Raw genomic sequence first — 12973 nt, 5'->3', positions numbered from 1 at the left:
TTGCTTCTTACTCATTCTGCACCAATCCCAGGGGATCTTAAAACCTCCAGTCCTTCTGATAATAGGACTAGGTCTATTCTTGAGGACGTCCTTCCTCCAGCATCAAATCTTGTTGCTGTTCTGGAGTTCACCCATACATCTACCAATCCTGCATTTCCTTTACTGTTTTCCAGCTTTTATATAGCATTGCGTATTCCTTACACACTTGTTCGTTTCTAACAATCTCATGTTTAGCTTCCACACTCTTTTTCCTTTCCACCACTTCTGGCTTGTTTTTAGTTTGACCTGTAGTGCTCAATGGTCACTCACTGCAAACTTTGTCATGTTCTTTTGCATCACCTCCAGTCCTTCTGATAATAGGACTAGGTCTATTCTTGAAGACCTTCTTCTTTTGGGATCAAATCTTGTTGCTGTTCTGGAGTTCGCCCATACATCTACCAATCCTGCATTATTAATCATTTCCCTCAGGATTTGTGCTGATGTATCCATTGCTTTGCTGGTGCTACTTCCCTCCCTGTCTCCTTCTTCTACCACAAATCTGAAGTCAGCAACAATTGTTTGTTTCCTCCCAATCCACCATGTATAATTCTAATTGCTGGAATAGTTCTGTCCATTGGGCACTTTCTGAGAGCACATAAACATTAAAGATTTCTATCTTTTCTTCTCCCGTTATTACCAGTCTCAGTAATTGCTCGCACACTATCTCCTAGAATTGTTTTATCCATATTCTTCAGTTCTTTATCAGGAATGCCGCTCCTGCTGCCGTATCGCTTTCTGTTCCTGACCACCATGATGGTCCCTCTGTCCATCTCTTCTTTAAGTGTTTGTAATCATTCTCCATTATTTTGCTGCTTTCCTGTCTGCTTCTAATCCTTGTAAAATGGATTCTATCTTTTCCCATTTTTCATTGTCCATATACTTCATGCATTTAAGGATGTTGTTATAACCTCCGCTGCAAACTTTCTCAGAGGTCTTCCATGCTACTGCTCATTGTCGTTATGTTGTGTATTTTTCCTTTCAGCCATTCCATTATCTTTGGCCTGGTTTTCACCTTCCTATTCAGAGATGGATCTTCTTCCTCTGTTTTCTTCTCTCTCTCATTCTCGTCTTCTTTGTCTCTCCACATTCGCTCTCTCTCTGCTGCTTTCTCATCTCCTTTTTCTCCCTTATATTGTCTTCCTCTGCACAGTCGATCATATTCCGCCTCTTTGATTATAACTGCTTCTTCCTTTTCCTTTTTGGTTTCCCACCATCCTCTTCCTGTCCCTTTCCTTCTTCCATTCTCTGTTTCCTCAGCCTCTCCATTTTCCCTTAGCTCCTGTCTTGCTCCACCACCTCCTCTTCCTCTATCACTTCTTGCCCAGCTGCTTCTGTTACGATGTCAGCGCATGGTCTCATCCCCATCTCCATCTCTTGCGGTGTTTCTTCCACTGCGTGGTTTTCCATTTTCATTCTGTCTTCACCCTCCAAGGTTCTTTTTCCTCCTCATTTGCTTCTTCTATGTTTCTTGCCTTGCTGGCATAGGTGGTCGGGCATTTTTTTTATACGTGCCCTTCCTTGTTACGTACTGTACATTTTATTTTCTCCAGACAGCCTGTGGCCTGTCCCATTACATCTGTAGCAGTGGGTTAATATACAACATGCTGCAATGCGCCCTGCTTCCTCACACTGGCTCCATATTTTTGGCTGTCCATAATACATTACTTACCCTCTGTGGGGTGCTAGCTGAATGACTAATTCAGCTCCCCTGTTTTCTCCCCATCTTCCCTCTTTCCACATCTGCATTTTTACCAGCTATTGTTTTCTTCTATCTTCTTCACAGGTTGCTTTGGTCCCTTAGCCCTCTCTCCTTCAATTCTCTGCTTCTCCCTTTGTAGTGATTTCTTTTCATCTCTCCATCTCAGGTCTTCTGAAACTCTGACATCCCACTCTTTCTTCTTTTACTTGTTCTCCACCATTTCCCAGTCTCCCCTGTGTTCTATCTACTTCTTCCATCAGCTCTCTGCTTCTTTATGTTTCCAACGTAGAAGCTTCTACCCCAGCCCCCAGAAGTTTTTCTGCAGGTTTGTCTATAGCACCACACCACCACTCCTGGTCTCTCTCCCCCTGGAAAAGGTACCACATGGGAAAGTAAAGCACTTATCACTAGCAAAAACAAAACTTGTCTTTGAACTGCTGACAGTAATGGCAAGTCTAACCACTCAGTTTGCACCTTCATCCTCTAGCTTCCCAAAGAAAGAAGAGCAGTCATCAAGAGCAAGCAGCAACTGTACACAAACAGCACTACCTACTAGCTTCATGCTCAGGAGAAAATACTACAACTTCTCCTTGTGGCTAGCAAGACCAATCATTTTTGGACACATCCCTCTAGTCACCAACTACAGAAATGATCCCTAAAAGCACAGTCTTAATTCTACATGTAGCTGGCCCTGGTCCAGCCTGGCCACATACACACCCAGGGCACCATGACCCAACACCACCCCACCAAGCACCAGCCCCTGCTACATGCCTGCACCCACAGGACTGCCACAGTCCTACCCAACTGCCATTTCACCATGTGCCCGCAGCTGCTGCCACCAAATGCCACTGGCGCAGCTTTCCCAGGCACCCTGCTCCCTAATTAACATGCAGCCATCCTGCCAACCAACCAGGATCTTGCCCATGCTTTTGGGAGCCTCGCCTGGGGCACTCAGTGGCTCCCTGCCTGCTGGTATCTGGCAGTGGCACAGCCCTCACCCAGCAGTGCCACACAGCCCAGTGCCTTGGAACTTAGAACGTCCCCAGACAGCAAAGCATCTTCCATGTCTTTGGCTCCTTCATGGAGGAAACCTGCTCAGCTAGGTCCCTCCTCCTGCTCAAATGGGTACAGGCTGCACAGAAGAAAAGGAAACAAAGGGAGTGTTCAGGATTTACCTGGATTTGATGGGAACTACATTTTATTTTTTTAATTTGCAAAAACAGATATTCTGGTGACCAGAAATAAATCTACAGAAATATCGGTGACAAAAAAACCTGCACCTTAAAAGGGCAGGGCAGTGCATGTGACCACTGGAAACCAGAGCCTGACTGGCCAGAGCCATGCTCTGGCTGCTGGCCAAAAGACATGCTGCCAGATTGCTGTGGCTGCAGCCCCCACAGGCCCTCGGTGCCTGGGCTAAGGCTGCTGGGGCCAGCTCAGGGGCTGCATATGCATGTGATGCCCCTGCCTCCAATCACTTTCCCCTGCTCACCCCAGCAGAACAGACCAAAATCCCGGAAGTTTGTTCAGACTTCAAAAAACCACCCAGATGGAGATGGGAGAACTCAAAATGAGGACATGTTTGGGAAAACCTGAACGTATGGTAACTCTATGCCTGCAGGTAGTTTCTAGCAGAGGGAAACATGGGGGAAAGTGAAGACATTTGTCTCTGGGGCCCACAAGTAGGATTTGGAACCACTCTGGGGCAATAGGCCTGGGAGATGCCAGCGCAATGACGGCGCAGCTTGGAGCAGGGCTGCAAGCACGGGGAGCCTGGTGGGATCTGGTCCTCACCTCTCTCCCTCCTTCCAAGATGGAGCAAGGCAGCTAGGACAGCTGGATGAAAAGCAGAATGGCTGAAGGAACTGCGCTGGCAGGCTAGTGAGCAAGGATGTGGACAGGAGCCAGGACTCTAGGTCTCCTTTACAGTATTACAATGAGCAAGCATCCTCTGACCTATCATCCCAGGACTTCAGATACTCCTAAACCCATTGACAAGCATCCTACACGCAGGCCCAAGCCCAGCAATCTGTGGGTTCAGCTGACCCTGAGGACAAGCATCCTCATTCCAAATTCTTTAGTTCAAATCTTCAATAAAGCTCCTTCTGTACAACAAGAAAAAATCTAGTATGAAACAGCCAGTAACAAAAACTAGCTACTCAGCCTGTACTGTCTTCTATCAGCTCCCTGTAAGGAGCTGAGCAGTCATCAAGTATAAGCAGCATCTGTGTGCAAACAGCCCTGCCTACTGATTTCACTCTCAGAAAGGAAAACTCTGATTCATCATTGGGGCTAGCAAGACCAATCCCTATTAGACACCCCTCTCTAGATACCAACTACTGAAAAGATCCCAGAAAGTACAGTCTCAGAAGCAGTCCTGCCAGCCCCAGCCCAGCCTAGCTGCACATGCACCCAGGGCACCATGACCCAGCACTGCCCTGCTCTGCCAAGCACTGGCCCCTGCCAGGCACCCGCACCCCACCAGCACTACCACAGCCCTGCCCAGCTGCCATTTCACCGCATGCCCACAGCCGCTGCCACCAAATGCTGCTGCCACAGCTTTCCTAGACACCCTGTTCCCTATTCAGCGTACAGCCATCCTGGCAGCCAACAAGCACCTTGCCCGCAATTCCAGGATCCTCCTCTGGGCCAGGCAATGGCTCCCTGGAACCATTCATCCATGACCCTGACTGACCCTGACCCGGCCTGGCAAGATAGGAACTGTGTCTCTGGCTCCTGCCGGCACCCAGCAGTGCCATGCTAGAATAGCACCTTTGAGCTAAGAGTGACGGGGGAAACACTTACATGCCCCCCTCCCCACCTGTTGACAGGCAGGACAGTTGCCATAGTCCCAGTCTCTCTTTGGTCTTGGCCACCATCTTGTCCCATGCTGTTTGTCCTGTCAGCTCTGAGTGAAAATCCACCCTGAGGATCTTTAGGGGGAGCCGGCAGCCCCATCTGATGCTCAACCATCACTACAGCTGAATGATGTAGTGCCTTGGTGACCTGTGCAACTTCGGAGGTCTGTGGAATGCCATGATGTCATAAGTCTGCGGTATGGTGTGATGTCATGAAATGGCAGCATTTTTACAGCAGTCTCAGGTGAAAGCATCTTGTCATTTTGGACTTGCATGACTGTGGCTTATACCTTATGGGCTGGTGAGTAAGGGAGTGGGCAGGAACCAAGACTCTAGTCCTCCCCTGTGGTGGGAGAGGAGCAGGAAGGAGACATGTAGCCTGGAGGAGACCAAGGTGGCACCTGTGGCTTCCCTCCCTTCACAGCCAGCAGGATCCCAGCCAGGGCAGAGAAGGGAGGGAAGGGGAGGGAAAAATCATGTGAACAATTAATTGACATGAGCTGGGGGGTGAAGAGAAAGGAGTGAAATAAAGGGTTTTTAAAAATACTACTAATAAAGGAGTCTTTGAGTCTTGCTTATGTCTCAGTGATTTGGGATTGGGTCAGAGAAAGAGGTTCTGGAGGTTGGCTTTAGAGGCAGCAGGGGTCATGCTGGATAGTATGGGGGAGCTGTCTTGGGCCCTGAGAACTGGAGGAAGGGAAGAAGAGCCAAGGCAGAAGGCTGAGAACCAATGCATTTGCTGCATAGCACAGAGCACACAGGAGGGTAGAACTGAGAACCAGCACACTCGCTGCATGGAACAGAGCACGGAGCAGGGCAGAGCTGAGAAATGGGGTTTGCAGGGCCAGGGGCACTGAGGCACAAGGAACTGGCTGGCTGGTAGAAGCTGGAGGGTGTCGGGGGGGGGAAGGAGGGATTAGTTCTGCAATTAACAGCTGACAAGGCTGTTCCTGTTGGGCATGAAGACCACTAGAGATTTGGAGGGTGGGAAAAAGTAGAGGGGCTGAGACCTGCATGTCTTGGGATGCAGGAGAAATGGAAGTAAGGGGCCTTTGCGGTTGCTTCCCAGGGAATCCATGCAACAGCCAGGATTGACCTGGACAGAAAGAATCAGTGATAAAGTTCCCGTGTATGGAAAGGGCAAAAAAGCACTTGATACAGCGTTAGTTCTGTAATAGCAAAAATAGTAATTTTAAGATCAGAAAAGCCAGGAAGGTGAAGAACAGTTAATATGTGTTTACTGAAATGGGAATGAGAGCGGTGTCACTGTCCGTGGGTGGTTTGGATGAGTGAACCATATTTGTCATGACACCAATTTGTAGAGGTATGGGTATAAAGATTTATTTATATAGAAATAAATAGTTTTGCGAAAAAGAACCCCAAAACCCAAGTGCTGCAGCTAACTGTGAGCGCCTCCACGTGCCTGCAGTTCCCAGCTGCCAGTCGCAGGGTCTACATGTTGCAGGCATCTCACAAGAGATGCCTGTGCAGCTGCTGGGCTTTGCTTGGCCACAAACACAGGTCTGGCGCTGCCCGGAGCAAGGAGGGAGCTGGTTACCAGAGAGGAGCTCTGACAGCAGGGCCAGAGGTGGGGAAGGCAGCTTGGGAGCATGCAAGAACCTGGAGGATGAGGGTGCAGATGCAGGGAGCAGCTGGAGGGGGTGCACTGCCATTTTCCTGTGCTAGGCCCCAAGGCATGTCCCTGGCAGAGCAGAGGCTGCAATTAGGCAGTGCCTCTGGAGCGACTGTACAATGGGCAGAGCTGCTAGAGCTCAGCAGCACCACTGTTGACACTGCCACAAGCTAGGCCTGCCCTGTGTGGCCACTACTGCCTCCTGTGCCGGGCGGAGCAGCCCCTCACCAGGGTGACAGTGTGGCCCTTCATTAAAACTGTGGTAAGTTACATCAGCTGTGAATATTCTCCTCAGTTTTGGGAAGTGGTTTTCCAGATTTCTGCATATTTCCAGGAATTCTACAAGAAACTAAAGGAAAGATAGTTGGTCTCCACAAATACAGCAGTAGGCCTTTGGTAAGTTCCATTTCAATGGAATCTCTCTTCAGAGGCTGATTTTTTTAAGTTAGAGATCAAAAAGCTTGCATTGTATTCACAGGGGACTTGTACATGCCACAGCATTTAATCCTCATTAATTTAAAGAGGATTAAAATTTTTAATCTTGTTTATTTTGGCATGTCGAGTTTGTGTTTGCATGTACAGGGCTTTTGAACAAATTAAGCCTGGTGTGCAATTTCTTGTAAATTCCAGCAGGGGGCGCCAAATACCAAACTACCCCAGTGCTGTCTTTCCTAATAAATTACAGCAGGAGGCACATGTTTACCAGTAAACCAGGAAGTAATACCCCAGTATTACTAATCCCCTCCCACCACAGTCCCCACCCCACCACTGGCAGCCTTCTGCTAAGTCATACCCCCCACCTCCACCAAGTCATGGTCAACCCAAAACCCTGCCACTTGCACCCCTCTAGGTTCTGTCCAGTCTCCAACAGGTGACCCTGGGGCAGGGATCCCGACAACAAGGCTATGTAGCAAAGGCTGGACAGGGTGGCCAGTTTCATGATGACCATGGCCACCCTCTTGTCTGTCGCGATGGCCTGACACATGTTAGTGTCCTGCCTCACAATCTGTGGCCCCAGTATTGAGATGATATTATTAAATGTCTTCCTGGTCATTCAGAATGTGCCCAGCCACTGCTGATTGTTCCAAGTGGTCAGCATGATTCGCTCCCACCAATCCAAGCTGCTCTCATGAGCCCAGACCCTGCCGTTGCTGCTCCTGAGGTTCATCCACAGAGCCCTGTCAGCTTACACTTCTGCACGTGCCTCTTGGCTATTCCACTCCACTGCATATCTAAGTGTCCTTTTTCACAAGGCACGTCTACATGCGGGCATTTCCTCATTGAAAGTGCTGAGAAGCAGGATGAATGTATACACTGACATCATTAGCTGCACCTGTATCTTTTGCATTAAGTCCAAGACCAACAGCAGGGTAATTAGCAACAATTCCTCCTCTTCCTCCTTCTCCTCCTCCTTACCCATGTCATCCAGATTTTTCATTTCAGAGTCTTCACTCAGTTCTTCACCATTCTCCACATCCCAGTCCTCACACATTTCCTCCTGAATTTCCATTTGGTGCTCTTTTGTCATCCTTGATGGATTCTCCCAAGCAAGGTTGATTGTATGTAAGCATCAGGGCCACTTTTCAGATTATTACAAGTGACCTCTTATCTGCATATCAATAAGTAACCCCAGGGCACTGGGTGTTGGTGCAGCAGAACTTTTCCCCATAACTGTGTTTGGTGGGGCGTGTTGGTGTTTACCATGGTGTTTAGTAGGATGAACAGTGGTGCCCTGGCTTCAGGATAATTGCTTATGTCATATCGATGAAGAGCCACACCCAAGAACAATCTGCCTAAAAAATGGAGCATAGTTGTTGGATGTGCCCCCTCATTCTTTGGTTACTGACCTCATCCAAAAAAGGCCTGACCTGCAATAACACTCCTGGCTAAAAAAACAACATCTTTGCAGAAAAAAACAGTTGTCCTGGCAGGTCAGTCATGGCGTGCAAAGTTAAAAGTGATGTTTTGGATGCACAGGATCTCATCCTTTTGAAACTTGTATTTGCTCTTACTGTATCCTAGTAAGCATAGTGAAAAAAAATATCCAATGAGATAAGGGAAGAGTTCTGATGAATCAAGTCGTTGGTGAAGACAACTGTCATCAAGCTAGGCTTCAAAAGAGTTTTAATTCTGCAATCAGACAGAGACAATTCTGCCATATTGTTCTTGTGTTAATGTAGGACCAGACGAAACCTTGAGAATCCTGAGTACAGAATGCTTATATTTACAGATATGTCCAAATGAGCCAGTATCAGGTGAATACTTTTGCAAGGACAGCAAAAAGAATCTGCTTCTCTAGTTACAGCAAGAACAAACTTGGCTCTACCAGCTTAAAAAGCAAAGCTACAACTGTCTTCTATGATATATCGACAATTGTGAAAGAACCTAAATATTCTAGGTTTAGAAGCATCAGCTGCTGATTTTTATTTAATATCTGAGGAAGCATGTCTATTACGTTAGGTGTATTTGCCATAAAAAAGGAAATTGTTTCTATGAAGGTGAAGCAAGGGAATGTGATCAGGTGGCAAAAGAAATTAACACTACCTACGTACTTCAGCAGTGTTTTTTTAGGAGTGCAGATTTGTCACAGGATTTCAGCATGAACTGTCAGAATGTCCCCACCATATCTGCGCTTTGTTTCTATTTTTTTTTATCTGTTTTCTTCTATTTGTAAATTGAAGATGAGATATAAATTCTGTATGATCAACATGAGGCATCTTGCTGGGTACCAAAAAAAAGACTTGCAAGGCAGTTCTCCCCACAAAATACCCTGCCCCCACAGAAACATGGGTGTGTGATGGACAGAACTACATCTCAATAGCTACCATAATAGTACCACTCAAAGGGAGAGTTAATTGGCCCTGATTCTGCGGGACTGCAAGGCTAGGGGAAGACAGGCACAGACATAAGTGGGTGTGATGAATTTTGGGAATATTATGGAACATTAACCAGCCATCTGAATGGGCATTGAGGCCCTGTTTGGCCCATGCTCAAGCCCATCACCATGTCTTTGTTGGTAAATGAGGAGCTTCATCACATTGCCTGTTCTGAGACACAGGAGGGGGTGGAGGTCATAACCATCCTCTTGAATGGTTGGCATGTCAGGGAAGGAAATGTGACTAAACAGAAACACTTTTTTTCATTTGTTTACCAGCCACCACCCCTGATGCCAGCCAGGCTTGTGCTTCCAAACCTTGGACCCCGGCTTGCACTGTAGCAGAACACTCAAGGAATATGTGCCGCAGGCAATGACAGTCCTGAAAGAGCATGATGGAGGCTTTGGTTGAAGTGGCACAAACCCAAGTGTCAGCTGCAAATGGCTGATGGGACAAAGTCCAGGAGCTGCTTCAGTGTAATGAGGACCGGGAGAAGTTGACAACACAATTGACTTCAGGAAGCAGTTGCCAGACAGTATGGGACAGTTTCTGGACATGGCCACACACTGCTGTGTCAATGTCCAGAAGACTTGATAAAGGATGACCTGCAGTGCATGAAGAAGTGCAGCATCAAAAAGCAGGTACCACCCCAGAAAGAGCAAAGTAGCTCTGCTCATCTTGTCCATGAGATAGCTAGGAGCACTACAGCTGAGCCTGTTCCCCCGAACCACAGTGGAGTCATCTGAGGGGTGCATTAATGCCAGCAGGGCCAGGCAGGCACCACTGTGGTTCAGGGAGCAAAGACCAGTTCTGGATGGGGTGGGATTTAAAGGCAAAGAAGCCCAAGTAACAGACTGCTTCAACACTACTTGTTTTGATGCTCCTTACAATAAAGCCTCATGTTACTCTGTCTCTCTGCATCTGGCTCCCTAATTGTGAAGGACAACAAAAATGCCTGCTCATGCGGAGAGGGGAAAGTGGTAGAAGGATGGAAAAAACAAACCCCAAGCATAGGCTCAGACCAAGTGCAATGGTGGTGTTGGGGAGGTGGGGGGGTGGGGAATAAACTGTTTACAAAGGAAAGGCCCTCTACTTCAGGAAGAACAGAGAGAGCTTGGCCTGAGAAGTTGTTAATTGACCTCTTTCAGATGTAAAACCTTCTCTCCCAGGTGCAGTATTGCCGCTTTTTTGGAGCTGGGTTTTAGATGGGATGCTCTTGGGGCGGAGGGGGCACTCTTTCTTGCAAAGCTACCCTAAGGTGCTGCCCCCTCAGAAGTCTTGCTTGCCAGGATCCCTGTATGCTGGGCATGGGGGTACCACAAGCATTCCATCTCCCACTCCCACATCAGTGAAGCACCTTGCAAAGCTTCCCAAAGATGCTGCCCCCTAAGAAGCCTTTTGGTGCCAAGGGTGACTGGTGCCATCTTAGTCGGGGGGGCACCTCCCCCCCCATGACCAATCAGCGACCAGGGAGGGTCCCCTGTGGACAATCTTGCTGACAAGGGGAGGAGTCCCTTGTGGCCAATCTTGCTGACCTGAGGTGGGGTGGTCCTCCCATGGCAAAACTTACCATCTGGTGAGCAGCCATGCTGCTCCCAGGAGTGGCTGCGGTGCTCCCAGAAGTGGCCGCAGCATACATCCAGCACTCCCATTCCCATATCGGCACTCTCAGAGGGAACACTGGTGCTCCCATCTGCCCCCTCTGCCCATTGCCTAAGCGGGGAGCATGGCCAGTCAGGGGGTGTACCAGCACTCTCAGGGAGTGCACACGCACCCCGTATGCATTGCCGCTGTTTGGTGCATTTTTTTCACAGTGTTTTAGTGCTCTTTTCGGACAGGGTTTTGGTGCTCTTTTCCAGCCTGGCACTTCAGCACATCTGGAGTTTTTTTCTCCAAAATGAGGGTGGAGGGGGGCGGGGGGCTTTTTCTGACCAGCTCAAAGCCTAGAAATTGTGGGAACAGTGGTCAGGGTATGTGTATGCTGTATCATGAGAGATGTCTGAGGTGGATGAGAGACGACAGCACACCAGAAGCAGAAGGACTCAGCCCAGTGGGAAGAGTTGCCCCGGGGGGGGCCACAGGAATGTGAATGCAGTGGTCAAGAAGTGTGCAGGCTGAAGTCAAGTGCTCTGTAGCAGTCAAGTGCAAGAAGAGAGCTGCTTTGCCACATGGAAGCTGCAAGAAGATATCGTGACATCCTCCACAGCTGGCACCTTTACATATTGGTAAGTGACACTTGACACTAGGCTGGGCCCTGGGGAGGAAGAGAGAGGAGGGAAGGCAGGAGTGGCAGATGCGAAAATAGAGACAAGTAACATGATAAAGGGAAGGAGGGGGGCATTGTTTACTTCAACTTTCAGGTAAATAGGGTGGATGGATTTGATTGTGGTAAAGGAAGGTGAAGGGTAATGCAAGCAACAGTGCATACTAAGGAGGTTCAGAGACTGGATGAAGGCCCGCAGTGGCAGCCTGCCCACAGTGGCAACCCACAGATCTGCACATGCCCATTCCCCTTCCTCATCTGGGAGCGCTCGCAGCAGCATGAGCCACTCTTCCCCCATCCCTGTGCCCCCTCCCTCCCCAGTGAGCTGCTGGACAGCTCCATCCCATTTCCACAGCCACTGTGAAGAGAAGCAGACTGATCATGTATGGAGCCTGAGAATGATGCCTGATGCCACTTCCTTGTACACATTTGCATTGCCTCACAAGACTGGCAATGTTCGCAATGTCTCTCTGCCAGGTGCCTATCGCTATTAGTATCCCTCGCTACCTGCCTGTCTACCTGCCTCCGTGGCTTAAATAACTATTATCATTAGATTAATAATTATTAGCATTAGATTAATAATAATGAAAAAAATGAGAATAATGATGATTATAATCATACTGCTGATAATGGTCTTAGACAGTGCATAAAAAAATTAACCCCCTCTCCTTCAAGACAGTTTCTAAACAGAGACAAAAGTGTCTGTAGTGTGTTAATTTAGAAGCAAATGAACATGCACATCAAATAATAATTTTAATTTGTAAATTTTATTTTTTAATATTAATATGCTATTATTTTGTCTCTGGTCAGGGTAAGAACTATCTGTAAAACATGCTGTGTGTATCCTACTTCCAGGGCTATGTGCTCTGCCTCCTGACCTACCTTCCTTGTGTACCTGCCTACACAGCACAAGATTTTGAAATGCTGAAAAATTAAAAATGTTCAGGTAGTTCAAGCATGTACTTACTCAAAAATTCTTTATTAACTCTTTCAAAAAATACTGGATGCAATGGTCCTTTTCTTTTCGGTTTTGTAGATAAGTCATGGGTGCATCAAAGATAGCCAAAAAAATTGGCTTCAGTGTATTTCCTCTAGTATATGACTGTTGTGTACTATCGAGATACAAAACAGCAAAAAGTCATGTCTCAGTGCTGAGCGCCTGCCTCTAGTTCACTACTTGGGCTTAGTGTACTCTCAAGATACAAAAGAGCACAAAGTCATGGTATGGTGCTGGGTGACAATCAGCTGACTGTTGGGCATTCTGTTCATTTTGTCCAGCAGGTACAGCAAGAGAATTAACATGAAGGTTTGGTGTTGGGGTAAAAGATTATTTTTGTATAGAACATAGAGAATTCTCAAGAGATGTCTGATGCATTATGTCGTTTCCTAATGGTAAACAATAATAATAATTATCTCTCTCTCCGCTGCGTCTTGGCCTTCCTTCCTTGGTGTCTGCCTTCTTCTGGTACCTGCCCCAAGCTCTGCAGTCCTGGGCCTACTTGGTGGGTGCCCTGTTGCCTAATGATTGTGCTATTTTGTACCTTGTGAGTACAATGAGCCCAATTAGGTCCATCTACAATAATAAGAATAATGGAGTAAGAATAA

General features: G+C 47.6%; 2 non-coding genes across 2 annotated transcripts; both read right to left on the bottom strand.

The window, feature by feature from the left end:
- Positions 1-2196: 2196 nt before the first annotated feature.
- LOC149868911 (small nucleolar RNA U3) lies at positions 2197-2409 on the bottom strand. Its single transcript, XR_016441519.1, has one exon. It is a non-coding gene; the product is annotated as a small nucleolar RNA U3 (small nucleolar RNA).
- Positions 2410-3892: 1483 nt separating this feature from the next.
- Positions 3893-4105, bottom strand: LOC149868910 (small nucleolar RNA U3). Its single transcript, XR_016441521.1, has one exon. It is a non-coding gene; the product is annotated as a small nucleolar RNA U3 (small nucleolar RNA).
- Between the last annotated feature and the right edge of the window lie 8868 nt (positions 4106-12973).

The sequence above is a fragment of the Crocodylus siamensis genome, chromosome 3, assembly GCF_052110815.1.
Source record: "Crocodylus siamensis isolate JL-2025a chromosome 3, ASM5211081v1, whole genome shotgun sequence".
NCBI lineage: Eukaryota > Metazoa > Chordata > Crocodylia > Crocodylidae > Crocodylus > Crocodylus siamensis.
Note: the sequence above shows the minus strand (reverse complement) of the source record. Positions and strands in the feature narration are given on the sequence as shown.